The sequence below is a fragment of the Eptesicus fuscus genome, chromosome 2 (genome assembly GCF_027574615.1).
Source record: "Eptesicus fuscus isolate TK198812 chromosome 2, DD_ASM_mEF_20220401, whole genome shotgun sequence".
Classification (NCBI taxonomy): domain Eukaryota; kingdom Metazoa; phylum Chordata; class Mammalia; order Chiroptera; family Vespertilionidae; genus Eptesicus; species Eptesicus fuscus.
Window position 1 is genome coordinate 101,293,214 of NC_072474.1, and position 15,739 is coordinate 101,308,952.

At 36.6% G+C, this 15,739-nt stretch overlaps 1 long non-coding RNA gene across 2 annotated transcripts in view; it reads right to left on the bottom strand.

Moving 5' to 3' along the window:
- Positions 1 to 772: 772 nt before the first annotated feature.
- LOC129152136 (uncharacterized) overlaps positions 773 to 15,739 on the bottom strand; it is a 195,296-nt gene continuing 180,329 nt past the window's right edge. For both annotated transcript variants that reach the window (XR_008558856.1, XR_008558855.1), the window contains exon 3: positions 773 to 1,127. This is a non-coding gene — a long non-coding RNA (uncharacterized LOC129152136). The remainder of the gene's footprint in view (positions 1,128 to 15,739) is intronic.

Genomic DNA, 15,739 nt, shown 5'->3' on the forward strand with positions numbered 1-15,739 from the left:
AAAAGGCTTGAAGCCAAATTTCTCATTATTGAGGACCAATGAGTTGGTTAATTAGGTGAAGTTACAAATGATAGTAACCTAGAATATTCTAAAAATGAGGTATTCTAAATTGAAACTTTCATAATCAATTCCTGAAAGTAGTTAATCGATTATTTTCTAGATTTAAGACATTCTGGTGGAAATATTTCTAAATTGCAGACTTCCCTGCTTGAGCCAACCAATACAATAAGCTTAATTATCCTACGCTAATAGTAGACCCTTCAGAAATGGAGATGTTTATAAATTTTTCAATGATTCAAAGACCTCCAGTATTGTATTTTTTTATGGATTTAGATCCAGATTCACTCAGAGATAGGATCATTGGAAAGAAACCAATGCAAATGCTCAACTGTATTAAGAAAGTCCTTGATGTGAGCTCATTTGGGGTCATTTATTTCATTTTCATAAAAATCTTAATAAAAGATGAGCAGCTAGGTGACCTTCAGAGAAAAGATAACACGACTACCTGTTCATGGAATTAATTATTGGCTCAAAGACTGGGAAGTAGCCTTCAACTGAGTTATTTTCACAATCTCCAGAAACTCCTCTTCTTCCCTGGCATTATCACCAAGGTGAAGTGACAGGAGTGTTTAAAAGAGCAATTGTCAACCTTTTTACATCTCATGGGTCACGTAAACTAATTCCTAAAATTCTGCGGCATATACCAAAAAACATATTTTTGCTGATCTGACAAAAATATAGGAATAATTTTGATTCATTCACACTGGACGGCTATTGTGTTGGCTTGCTGTCATTATTTTATTTGACTATCTAAGGGAAAAGAGATCAGTGCCCCTGACTAGAGAGTCAGGTACTGCATGCTTTAAAAATTATTGTGGCACACCAGTGTTCCCCTTGTGGCACACTGATTGAAAATCACTGTCTTAAAATCGTATCTATTGTTTCTGCATCACAAGCCCAGTGGACTAAGTCAGTCTCTTTGTCAGCTTCCACTCACTCCTCTCTGTGACTTGTGTGAAGAAACATGCTGAGGTAGAAAGAGCCGTGGTCCAGCATTTGGGAGATCTGGATTCTTGAGGTTTGTTGTGTAGCTTTGATGTTGATTTCATTTCTCTGGGTCTAAATTTCTTACGCAAAAAGATAAAGGTTTTGAATTAATAATTATGTATACCCTTCTATTGTAACGACTTATTATTCTATGGTACAACGCATTTCGTGCAATGTTAAAGGAAAACAAAGTCTTTCTTATGAGTTTCTTTGTTTATGAGGCTCCCATGTCACTTTGCAAATACCCATGTTGAAGCCCTTATCATAACTTAAAATACCAAAATGTACAAGTCCAAGGAGAAATGGATTGAATCTAGGCCACAGCCAATATTTTTTTGTATTTTTTTGTCTGTACATTAAAAAATAATAATCTAAAAAAAGGAAGAATTAACATGAAATCAAGATTTGGGCTCCCGTAGAAAGTTCACCGATCTCATAGCTAATTTTGAGAATTAAAACAGACCCCTTATAACAGATATAATAACAGTAACAATAACATACAATGTACATAAGCTTACTATTGCCAGGTACTGTGCTAAAATGTTTTACATCATTTAATTCTCAAAATTACCCTGTAAGAGAGATAACATTGTTCCCAATATAGAGATGAGGCATACAGAATAAATATTTTTCCTCAGGTCAAACCATTCTTTAACATGAATGATGAATATTTTATCTGAGTTTGAAACAAGGCCAAAGTCATGTGTCTGAAAGTAGGAACATCTCCTTCAACTGCATGGATCCATGGAAAGTTACTATTTCCAATAACACTTAGCATATGTTAAGTCCAAATGTCAGCTGGGTCCTAGGAATCTCCTAGCATTCTTGTAATTTGCTCTCTCATTCTCAGAAAGAAAAGAATTAATATTTTCTACTCTTTTCTCAAATTATCACCATCACACTCTGTCCCTAGCTCTCCACTGAGACTGCTTCCATCTGTTCTTACATACTCATGCTTTCTGACTTTCAAAGGGATGAATTGCCCCTATGATAATCTAAGGTCAAACCCACAAATGGTGTTCAACATTTCTTCCCTGATTTGCCATCTGAAGATTTTTCTCCATTAGTCATATGCTTCCTCTCCTATATTACCAATTTTCCCTCCTATCAGAATGTAAGCATGCTCCATTCTTACGTCATTAAAAAGATTCCTTGACTCCTCCCATTTCTTCCAGTTACTGACCCAGTTATTGGCTATTTTATCTTCTAGTCACTGACCTAAAGTTACAGACTATTGGTTTCTCTAGTTCCTTTATTCCATTGTATCTTCAACCCTCTTTATCTAGGCCTTTATCCCCATCAAGTTCCTGGAAATGTTCTGCTCAAGGTCTAAAGCAAGTGCTGGTGAGGATGTGGAGAAAAAGGAACCCTCGTGCACTGCTGGTGGGAATGCAGACTGGTGCAGCCACTGTGGAGAACAGTATGGAGTTTCCTCAAAAAATTAAACATGGAACTTCCATTTGACCCAGTAATTTCACTCCAAGGAATTTATACCAAAAAAATCAGAAACACCAATCAGAAAGAACATATGCATCCCTATGTTCATAGCAGCACAATTTACAATTGCTAAGATTTGTAAACAGCCTAAGTGCCCTTCAGCTGATGAATGGATTAAAAAGCTGTGGTACATCTACACAATGGAATACTACACTGCTGTAAAAGAGAAAGAACTCTTACCATTTGCAACAGCATAGATGGACCTGGAGAGCATTATGCTAAGTAAAATAAGCCAGTCAGAGAAAGATAAGTATCACATGTTCTCACTCATTTGTGGAATATAATGAACAACATTAACTGATGAACAAAAACAGATCCAGCCCTAACCGGTTTGGCTCAGTGGATAGAGCGTCGGCTTGCGGACTCAAGGGTCCCAGGTTCGATACCGGTCAAGGGCATGTACCTTGGTTGCAGGCACATCCCCAGTAGGAGGTGTGCAGGAGGCAGCTGATCGATGTTTTTCTCTCATCGATGTTTCTAACTCTCTATCCTTCTCCCTTCCTCTCTGTAAAAAATCAATAAAATATATTAAAAACAAAACAAAAACAACAGATCCAGAGATACAGAATCATAAAACAATATAGAACAAACCATCAAAGGCAGGGGAGTGGGGTGGGTAATAAGAGATCAACCAAAGAATTTGTATGCATATAAGCATAACGAATGGACACAGACTATGCGGGGGCGGGCGGGGTGGGGGGGGGAGGTGGGGGCTGGGGGCCAGGGGGGAGACTGAGAAAAGACAATGGGGGGAAAAGGGAACATATATAATAATACTTTCAACAATAAAGAATTAAAATAAAAAAGATCTAAAGCAAGTTCTGACTTGTTAAATTCAATGACCAATTATCAGGTCTCAAAGTTCCTCAGCATGATTTGATACAGTTGATTTCACCTCCTTTTAGAATTGTTAAATTTACTAGGCTCTTAGAATGCAGCGTTTTCCTAATTTTCTTTCTATTGCTTTATATGTTACTCAACTATTTCTCAAACATCTGAACGTATTTGGTTACAAGTTCCTGCTAGTCTTTTCTATCTTGACCACCACTCAAATGCCTACTCAGGTGCCTGGAATACAGTAGGAGCTTAATAAATATTTTTGATAGAATATGTAAACTAATGAATTGTGGAGACCTTCTTATCTTCCCATTAATATAAACAAATACAATATGCTATGACTATCAATACGTACACAGAATTTAGTAATTTCAAGTTTATTAAAAGGCCATCTTGTGGTGGCCATCTTGTGTCCACATGGGGGCAGGATCTTTGACCACATGGGGGCAGCTATATTGTGTGTTGCAGTGATGATCAATCTGCATAGTTCTCTTTTATTAGATAAATTAGAGGCCTGGTGCACGGGTGGGGGCCAGCTGGTTTGCCCTGAAGGGCGTCCCTGATCAGGGTGGGGTTCCCTTGGGGCATGGGGCGGCCTGAGCATGGGGCCTTGGTGGTTTGCAGGCCGGCCATGCCCCCTGGGATGCAAGCGGAGACCCTGGTATCTGGAATTTATTTTCCTTCTAAAACTGAAACTTTGTAGCCTGGAGCAGAGCCAGCCTGGGGCTCCCTCCGAGGCCCGAATCCATTTGTGTTGGGGTTATAATTGAAACTTTGTTGCCTTAAGCGGGTGGGCCCGGCCAGGGTGTGCGGAAAGCTTTGCTACCCCTGTTGCTGGCGGCAACCCTGGCCTGCTCTCTCAAGCTCCATTCTGCCGCCATTTGTTTGAATTTGTTTACCTTCTATAATGGAAACTTTGTAGCTTGAGTGGAGGCTTAGGCCTGCAACGGCTGGCAGAAAGCTTGGCTTCCTCTGTTACCTAGGGAACCTTGCTCTCTGTGGCTGGAGCCATCTTGGTTTGGGTTAATTTGCATACTCGCTCTGATTGGATGGTGGGCGTGGCGTGGCTTGTGGGTGTGTCGGAGGTATGGTCAATTTGCATATTTTTCTATTATTAGATTAGATGATTAGCTGTTTTTTCTGTCTTGTTACCCTGGAATTCATTTTTAAGATTATCTGAGTCTCTACTAGTACTTCCTCCTTTAGTGTTCTTATCTTGCTTATATTCTTCCTCCTTAGGCTTTAGATTTAAATATGTGCTTTCCACTGCTTTTGCTAGTTTTGGGTTCTATTTCTGTATGGATCAATGTTCATATTATGGAAATTCACACTATCAGAGCCTAACTTGCCATGTTCTAAGATTATAGTACAGCTTTCCTCAAGTGGAAACAAATCATTGTTTGGTATTTCTTTTAACGTGACCCTTTTGATAGCAAAATAATACCTTTAGAGAGTATGGAAGAGTGGAAGTCAGCCAGCCCTTATGCTAATTACTCCTCCTAGGCTATATATAGTATTTTTATTCATATACTGAGTTACCGTAAATGTTAATGTGGACTTTCACATATCCTCTAGAGGCAACCTCTGCTTCCTACTGTCATTGTATTTTGGCATTTTTGCTTTGTGCTAATTCTATTTCTTTTGTTGCAATATCATTTTGATGCTCCTGAATACTTCTGATGTCTACTGCCTCATCTTCCATCTTCTCAGCATATACATTGTTTTAAATCTTTGCCATAAATGTTTGGCTTCCATTTCTGTCTTTGAGGATTGATTTTATAGTAAATTACAAGCAAATTGCTGTGCTCATTCCTTTTCGTTAGTAAACCAACCAATCACCCTGTCTTTATTTCTTGGTTATTTTAAGAGGCTTCTCTTTTCAAGTCTGATTATAATAAAGACACAGGGTTAAAAGGGAATTCAGCAAAGCAAAAAAGTCACTCTTATCTCTTCACATATTCTTTATAATCATTAAAATCAATGTGCTCACTACACAAAGGAATGTCTTCATCTATTTTTTAAGATTATATGTTTATGTACTGGTACACAATCGAGTTGAAAATTTATTCTACTTATTGTTTAACAAAATTTTAACAGTTAATACAAATTGCTTAAATAAATTAATCCAAAAAAATCAGAAGAGGTGTTAGTGTTCTAATTGTACATTTCTTTCTTTAGTAAGGCAACCGAAGTATTCAATAGAAACATACTGAGCACCTTCATATGCACTCTGTGGGGCTAGGTAGACAAGAGTGAAGGGCATAAAAATGAGATATCCATGGAGACACAAGGACTCTGTCTTCAGGTTTTCAATCCTCATCTCATTTACAAATGAAAGATTTGCACAGCTGGCTTAGCAACGTGTATTATCGCAAGAACTTGAACACAGAAATGTTTTTCTCCTTTTCCTTCCACTGTTTCATTTATTGAAGAACTACAATCCTTACTATGTAATAGTAACAATAGTAATATTAATAGGAGTTAATATGTACTTATTTCCTATGCAACATGCATATATTGGCTTTATTAAATCTAACCCTGAAAGAAAGCCCTGTTATGTATGCATTTAACTTAACTTATTACAGAATTAAAAATAAGAAAGAATAATATTCTATAACAGACATATAATGTAAGAAACAAATCCAAGCCTTATATACATATAAGTTTTTAAATAGTCACATTAACAAAATCAATTGTGTATCTTATTTACTAAAAATAACCAAGATATTATCATTTAAAATGCCTGAGATAATTTATTGTTTTTCTCAAACTAAGTGTTCAAAATATGGTGTGTATTTTACATAAACAACACATCTTAACTCAAGTTATACACATTTCAAGTAGTCAGCATGTGTCTGTCTAGTAGCTACTGTATTGGATACCACAACTCTACAGTGGGAAATGGTTATAAAAGTAAATGTGTTGTTCCCTCAGCAAGTCACATCATATTACATCACATCATCACATGTCATTATATGTAATTATATTATAATGCATATTATATGCGTAGTATATATGTTGTTGTGTTAGGTATGTGTACACATATATGTGTATATGTATATATGTATATACACTATAGGTTTCTAAATGCAAATCAACTTTTATCCACTACTCAATTAAAATAATGCAGCAATTACATTTTTTTAAGTTAAGAAAACATGAAATCTAATTCATGTTAAAAAATGGCTGTGTTGGTGTTATTAAGATACAGTATACTGGTCTTCATCACAATGTTAACACTTCTTAATAAGATACTTACAAGAATTATGTTAACCATATGAGAAGTTTCCATATGTGGTGAGATTAAACTAGTGGTTGTCAAAGGGGCAATTTACCTTCCCCCACACTCAGGGCATTTGGCAAAGTCTCTAGACATCTTTAATTGTCAAGAATGGAGGGGCGATTAGTGGCACCTAGTGCGTGCGAAACTAGAGACACTGTAAGGCATCCTACAATGTCCTGGACAGGCCCCTGTTAACTGGAGATGTTAAAAACAAAGAATTATCTGGCCCAAAATGTCAGTAGTGCTAAGGTTGAAATACTGTGGTTTAGAGCCTTTGTACGACGTAAGACAAACTGCCAATATTTTGTTATCATCTTCACCTGAAAGGTGAGAAGACAAGCTTGGAGATTTTAAATAATTTGCCCCAAATCCCAATAGCTTTTAAGTGGCAGAGGCAGGGTCGAATTCAGGTCTGCCGCAGCCATGCCTAGCTCTTACCCCTACCTCATAGATCAGTGCTGCTCACGCTCCCTTGGTTAAAAGCTACACTCTTGTTTTCTTTTGCTTTGTTTACAATTTTCAGTCCTTCACAAACTTGTGCTTTTGTAAAATTCAAAAGAAGAGAATTACTTACAAAATAAAATAGAAAAATTTCAAAATTTAATCCCCTGAATTTTTATCCGTAGACTCAACAGACAATGTTAACTTGTTCAAAGGTTATTAAGGTTTCCTGATGTTTACTCTTTCCTCTCAGTTTCTGTATTCTCTTGCGGACCAGCACCAATTTCAGGGTCAGAAAAAGCTTCAGACCACAATTTGAATAGCCTTGCAATACAGCATGTTGGAAATCATGCTACTTCTTTAATTAAGGATTAAGTTTAAAGATTATTAGATCAATTCCAGTTTTTATGAATGAAACCTCCATTTTCTATTTAAGCAGTATCCTTAAATTCACATGAAAAAAACTAGTTTTGTCCAAAAACAACACCAACAGCAACATTCCTAGTAGATCTAAAATGTACAATTAAAAAAAAAAAAAAGATGGTTCCTTTTCTGGAACTAAAAATAGGAAACAAAAAGAATTTTTAAACTATAACTTGCTTAAAAAAGGGAATAGCTCCAAACAGGTCTTCCAAAATAGAATCAATAACCTATAACCAGGAAAGCAATGCTAACTTTTAATTACATTGTAGACACTGTTTCTACATGTTATTCTGTTTGACAACATTAAACCTCACTTAGCTGCAGTCTTACTGTTTTTTTTCTCGTGAGGGTTGACTGTGCACCCATTGATTTTACTGTCATGGCAGGGACACAGCCATTCAAACCAGATAGGAATCAATGTGAAGCTTCATACAGCATTAGACTGTCCCTGCAGATCTGACACAGGCTCAGAACCATCTACTGGCTCGGTCAATACCATTAAGTCAATGTTAGCTGGGCATGGGAAGGTAATTTGATTTTAGGAATATTTTAAAAAGATTAGATTTAGAAGACTAGATTCCCTTATGGACAGAATTGTGTCCCCTGAAGTTCATATGTTAACATCCTAAACTCCTGTACCTCAGATGTGGCTGCATTTAGAGACAGGGCCTTTAAAGAGGTCATTAAGGTAAAATGAGGTCATATGAGTGGGCCCTGATCCAATATGACTGCCAGCCCTGTAAGAAAAGATTAGGATGCAGACATGCCTGTGCACAAGGGGAAGACATGGAAGGACACAGCAAAAAGGTTGTCACTTGGAAGTCAATGAGAGAGGCACCAGGAGAAACCCTGCCCAAAACTATGATCTGGATATGTAGTCAACAGAACTGCGAGAGAATACATTTCTGTTATTTAAGCCCACCAGACCGTAGTATTTTTCAGTAAACAAAAACAAACAAATACCACTCAAGTTACTAGTCCCTTTATATTAAGAAAACATTGACAATGGCTGAAAACCCACTCTTATACATCAAAGTCACTAGAAGCACAGAGGAGAAAATGAGAGGCCAACAAATGTTAATTAATTGCTAAATATATTTTTAAAACATTAAATATATTTAAAGGTACATTTCAACATGAATAACTTCACTAATGATGCAAGTAATTCTCACTGGGAAACATTAAAACCAAACTAGCACTCAAAAAATTTAAACAAATGTGTAAATAATGTGAGCAGGAATTTTGGCAAGGAAAAATTTGCCTGAATAAAATCATCAGTGTAAAGAATGAAAAAAATGCAGTTTTAGGAAACATCCAATTACAGAAAAGGCTAAAGTGGAATGATTTGTTGGATACATTAAAATGATGTATCATCAATGTATATCAATCTTTCAAATTTATTTCTCATGCTTACAGTGATTGAGGTATTTTTTTTGAAAAAAATTGTTTTCTGAATTTAACTCTAGAGTTAAATTTGAAAAAACACTCTCTCTGAACAAATGATATTTTTGAAAATAGGTTCTACTACAAAATTAAATCTTTACTGATGTAATATATGAGAACTTAATCAATAAAATATTAGAAACAGTATTCAGAGTTCAACATTTCCTCATCCTATCTTATAAAGAGGGAATATGCTAACTGACCATAGTGTCCTCACAAAGATGGCGGCACCCACAGCCAATAAGGAGGGAATATGCTAATTGACTGGCATGCCCTCAAAGATGGCAGTATCCACAGCCACAAGATGGCGGTGCTCAGTCCCCTCAGCCCACCGGGGCGGCAGGTGCATGGCACAGCTGGGCCCGCCCCCAGGTGGGTCCAGCCACTCTGCGCCTGTCTCCAGAGTCCCCCAGTTAGCCCCCAGCCACCCAGGGCCAACCTGAGGAGCAGTCAAGCCTTGGATGGCGCCTGCCCAGCCACCAAGGGCCACCCGAGGCTCAGGTAACCAGGGCCAGCTGAGGCTTGTGCTGCCCGCAGTGGCAGCAGCAGAAGTGTGATGGGTGCGTCGTCTTCCCCTGATCGCCGGGTTGCCTCCCACCCCTGAGGGCTCCTGGACTGTGAAAGGGGGAAGGCCGGGCTGAGGGACCCCCCCTCCAGTGCATGAATTTTCATGCAGCGGGCCTCCAGTTGAATCATAAGTAGTAGAAAACTGACATATTTTGGCTATGAAGAGAAAAAGGGTAGGAAACAGGAAGAGGAAGCCATCCACACTGACGACTCCATGGGCAAGGCCAGTATTCTCATTAATTAGATTTTCTGAATCGCGTCCTTATGTTACAAATGGAGCAATAACCCTAAAAGTGAGTATGAATCTAATTCTCTCAGTAAAGGCAGGAAGAAAAACACACGTAATCGAACATAGCACCTGTATTTTAAGAAATGACTTTTCATTTTTAGGAAGCTAGAAGGATAAAATATTAAATTACTTAATTCAAGCATCACTTCATCTAATTTTACTACCTACACTACTCCTGAATTTTTCTTCTTTAAAGCATTTTAAGTGAGCCAATAACTATATATTATTCTGGCTCTTTCTTAAGAATACAAACTTAATTCATCTAAACCAATAAGTAATATAGTAATTTACAACTTTCTTACTTCCCTCCTGGTTCACTGTAAACACTGCTAGATCAATGCCATCAAATAGCTTAAAAATAGGAATGCTAGTATGTCAATACAGCACTATGCGTCACAGTCATTCTCAGCCATCCAAACTGCCATTGATTCAGTCATTTTCTTTACATTTAGAAGAATGTAAGTTCAAATATCAGGCTTATTTTATGCAATAGAAATATTGTTCCAACAACACAAATTGTTTGTTTCAATACAGCATCCTTTCCCATCTCAAATGCTTTTCAGTGTCCATAATGCTTTGCAGTGTTCATAAATGACTTTTTTTTTTTTTTTTTTTTTTTTAGCAAAATCAAGCATTCACATGTTAAGAAAACCCAAAGAGGAGGCTTCTGTTTAGGGTAAATGCATTTCTGATTTCCACTTTTCTCCCTAATTTATTCTTTTTCTTTTTCCTGGATTAATATTACTAAGTTTGAACATTCCATTTTTTGGAACCTTATCAACAGTATATTAGCAAAAATACTAGTTATATTCTAAATACTATTCCTAAGGCAATGAGGCGAAATGTAAAATAATTAAAAGATTCATTTATAACTTTGAGTTTCTGCTCTGTTGAGGACTAGATAGCACAATCATTTTACAGCTATTTATGTAGATCTGACAGGGGCTTTCATCTAAAGCTATCAGTTAATTCCATGGTTTTGGAGTGAGCTTGAAAATATGTATTTAAAAAATAAATCTCAACACTAGTTGTTGACCAGGCTGAGATTAGCTTCCTGAGTCACACCATAAAACTCGAGGTGAATTTACCTTTTTTTGCATTGTAGGTGGGATTAGGCAATGAGAATCTTGCATATTATTTTCTATGCAGATCCTGGACCTTCATGAGATTTCCACTCTCTTTCCTTCTATGTTAAAATAGTTCCTATTCCCCCCCTCCCCCTCTTTTTTTTTTTTTTAACAGAAACAATTTTTGTTTTTTTTCCCCTGGCCAAAACTAACCTACACAATCTATAGTCTTTCCCTTGTTCCACTTTGTCACCCCCTGGAAGGATGTTCCATTAACTCAGTGGTCGGCAAACTCATGAGTCAACAGAGCCAAATATCAACAGTACAACGACTGAAATTTCTTTTGAGAGCCAAATTTTTTAAACTTAAACTTCTTCTAACGCCACTTCTTCAAAATAGACTCGCCCAGGCTGTGGTATTTTTTGGAAGAGCCGCACTCAAGGGGCCAAAGAGCCGCATGTGGCTCGCGAGCCGCAGTTTGCCGACCACTGCATTAACTGATCCCACTCTTATGTATATCTAAAATTTCCACGTGTGCATGTTTTTATATTCATTTCCCAGTCTTTTGTTCATTCATTCATTTAGTATTTTTAGAGCACTTGCCATGTGTTGAGCAGCATCAGACACTAGAGATACAGCAATGAACAGGACACAGAGAGTTTCTGCTCCCACCAATTTAATATTCGTGTGTGTGTGTGTGTGTGTGTGTGTGTGTGTGTGTGTGTGTGTAGGGGGCAACAGGCAAGTAAATAAGTAGGTCCAAAGTATGGTGGTTAGAATGGTAACATCATATCATAACAAGCATGTCAAACTTGCATGTGGTAGGCCGCCCGCCGGCCGTGAGTTTGACATGCTTGGAAGGATGATAGAAATGCAGAATCTCTGGCCCTATCATCGATTTCCTGAATAAGAATCATATCAGCCCTTCCAGGGATGTGTGTGCACATATAACCTGGAAATCTGTCATAGAGGAAATTGAGGGCCTCAAAGCTTATAAACATTTGCAGGTCTCTGCTGCCTAAAATAAATATACTTTTTATAAACTTGCATTCCTATCAAACCAGATTTCTCAATTCAGACCTTTGCTTCCATTTCCCCGGTTTATGTTTCTGTCAATTTTACTCTTCACCCATTTTTTGAAATATCATTGTTTTGGGGTTTTTCTTTGCATCTTTTATTTTCCCATGTTTCTCTTTGAATCTTGAATAATACTAGGAGCGGTAGCAATAATGATGTCAGTTTGCTTTGATTGAGCACATACTATGTGCCAAGTGCTCGTCTAAAAGCTCCGTGTTTATCAGTTCATTGAATTCAACACCACGCTGAGGTAGGCACCATTGTTGCCCTCATTTTACAGATGAGGAACTGAGGCCCAGAGAAGTGTCCTAATAACAATCCGTTACAAAGCCTTTCCGGGTTCCCTCCAGGGGATACGAGTGATTCCTCCTCTGAATACTCCAGGAGCTTTCTCTGTGCCCCTCCTAAGAAACTCATTACTCCTAACTAACGGCTGTTTCCATATTTCTCTCATCACATTTCCAAGTCTACATATCCTTCCAGACTTAAATATTTTACTTTCACGGCACATATTTCCAAAGTAATTACAACGTAGTAAGTATTCAAGTATAATTGTAGGGTTGACTAATTTAATATTTGATATCATGTTTCCAAGTAACAAATATTAGGTGTCAGAATTAGAAGAAAAGGTATAGAAGACAGGGTTCCCTTTGCAATGTTGTTGTAACAATGGCTTAAGATGTTGCTTTAGAAACTGTTTCAGTTTATTTTCTGTGCCTTAAAATGAAATTTCACATCAATAGCAACCTGTTGCTATCCTTTTTTTCTCTCTCTCACTCATTACTGCTTTTTTATTTTTCTAAAAATCATGTTTAACTCACTTCTTCAGAAAGTTCAATGAAAATAAATTACCCCACACTTTGTGTGGTGTAGCTGGCTGGAAGAATGTGACCCAGTAATGCCCTATGGAGCTCAGAATCTAACAAACAGGTTACCATTCATTAAATTAGTGAGAAGACAGAATCAGGTAGAGTGCACAGTGTGGCTGAAGAGAGAGACTGATGACATCTAGTGATGACTTTTTTAGAAGAGGGATGAGCGAATCCTGAACATCTGTGAGGGTATTGACATTTAAGACAGTATGAAAGCTGATGGTGGCTGTAAATGCAGACAGGTGTACCAAAGGAGAAACAACAAAATGCATTAAATCATGCATGGATCAAATCATAAATGCCCATTTTTTCAGGAAACTCACAGAGTTTGTAGTATTGCTATATGTATGTTTGGCGGGAAGTAGTAGACAAAGGCATCAGGCAATGAAGATACCCATGTAGGTAGAAACCAAATAAGTCAAAGCTTGGGGCCCACGTGGTATTGACATTATCAGTTTCTTGGCCAATATTTAGGTGTTTAATAAAAATTTTCATTTACATAAATTTGTATAAATTCCAGTTGAAAATCTAGTGACAACCTGTCAAAATAAAATTTGACATGTATTTACATAACTATGTTTCCATTTTAATCAATATTTTATTTTTTTAAACAAATAAACTTCTTGGTTTCTTTTAAGTATGGATCAACAGATTAAGTTCCTAGTATCCATCCCAAACTATCACTAAGGATAGTGAGTTATTATTAGTGAATCCATGGCTTAAGGAATATCCTGCCAACAAACTACAGTTAGATAATTTTTAATAGTTTTCACCTTTCCGGTTTGTTCTGTGCAATAATTAAAATGGTGAACATGGGATTCCGTACATAGAACTCATGGAGGACATAGAACAATGTTTCTGCAATGTCTGTGATTTAATAAAAATAACTATAAAAATAGCATAGTTTTATACAATTCTTCTTATTATTTGGTCATCTTTCAGAAATATAAACTCTTTCCTCCTTTATTTTCCTCTGGTCAAATGTTATAAAAATATAGGAGTGCATTGGCTGAAATATATTTGTATAAGGGTAACATAACTAACAACTTGATCCATAACAGAAACATTACTCAAAATATTATCAATTCCAAAGATGATAAAAAAATAATGCCTTTCACAGAAAGAGAAATTAAAAAAAAAATCCCATTTACCATTGCAACAACAACAACAAAAAATAAGATTCCTAGGAATAAACTTAACTAAGGAGGTAAAAGACCTGTACTCAGAAAACTATAGGATATTGAAAAATGAGATAGAGGAAGACATTAAAAAATGGAAGAACGTACCGTGTTCATGGATTGGTAGAATCAACATCATTAAAATGTCCATACTACCCAAAGCAATCTATAGATTCAATGCAATCCCCGTTGAAATACCAACGGCATATTTCACAGACCTAGAACAAACTCTCAAAAATTCATATGGAATAAGAAAAGACCCCGAACAGCTGCAGCAATCCTGAGAAAGAAGAACAAAGTTGAAGGGATCACAATACCAGATATCAAACTATATTACAAAGCCACTGTTCTTAAAACTGCCTGGTACTGGCACAAGAACAGACATATAGACCAATGGAACAGAACAGAGAACCCAGAAATCGACCCAAGCCATTATGCTCAGTTAATATTTGATAAAGGAGGCAAGAGCATACAATGAAGTCAAGACAGTCCCTTCAATAAATGGGGCTGGGAAAATTGGACAGATACATGAAAAAAAAAATGAAACTAGAATACCAACTTACACCATACACAAAAAATAAACTCAAAATGAATAAAGGACTTAAATGTAAGACTGGAAACCATAAAAATCTTAGAAGAATCCATAGGCAGCAAAATATCAGACATATGTTGTAGCAATATCTTTACCAATACAGACCCTAGGACAATGGAAACTAAGGAGAAAATAAACAAATGAGACTACATCAAAATAAAAAGCTTCTGCACAGCAAAAGAAACCATCAACAAAACAACAAGAAAGCTCACTGCATGGGAAAACATATTTGCCAATGTTATCTCCTATAAGGGTTTAATCTCCAACATTTACAGGGAACCCATACAACTTAACAAAAGGAACATATACAATCCAATCAAAAAATGGGCAAAGGATCTAAATAGACACTTTTCAAAAAAGGACATTCAGAAGGCAGGGGAGAGGGGGTAAGAGATCAACCAAAGGACTTGTATGCATGCATATAAGCATGACCAATGGACACAGACAGTAGGGGGTTGAGGGCACGTGCTGGGGGGTGAGAGTGGATGGGGAGAAGTCAATGGGGGGAAAAGAGACTTATGTAATACTTTAAACAATAAAGAATTTTAAAAAAGACTAGTAAATAATATATTCCAAATTCTAAAAAATAGTAATAATAATAATAATGCCTTTGAACAAGTATAACACATCTTTATACTTTAGTTTATAGCAAAATAGGTTATAAACTACTTGATATAAAGTTTTGTATAACACTGGTGGAAAATTGAGCATCTATTTTTTCTTGCTGTCATTACCATTTAGGCATTAACATTTGGGTCAAGTTTGCCTTTGAGAGATCTATTCATCTTTTTTCTCTGTCCTGAGTTATCTCATATGTAACCATGAACATGGAAGGACAAGAGTAAATGAGCCAAATGTTATGAAAAAGGAGACATGAGATATTAATTTGAAAAATGACCCTCATCCCAGGAAAACAGAGCTGGTCATCTTACCAATGAAAAACACAATAATAAAATGTACAGTATAATAATGTCACATGATAAAGAAGTTTAAAAATATATATACAATATACATTTTTATACATTTTAATAATTATCCAAACTTGGAGTGATAATTCAATGAAAGAAAAACATATCAAAACAAAAGAAGGTCATAACTTTCTGATTAAACAATTTAAAATCTATAA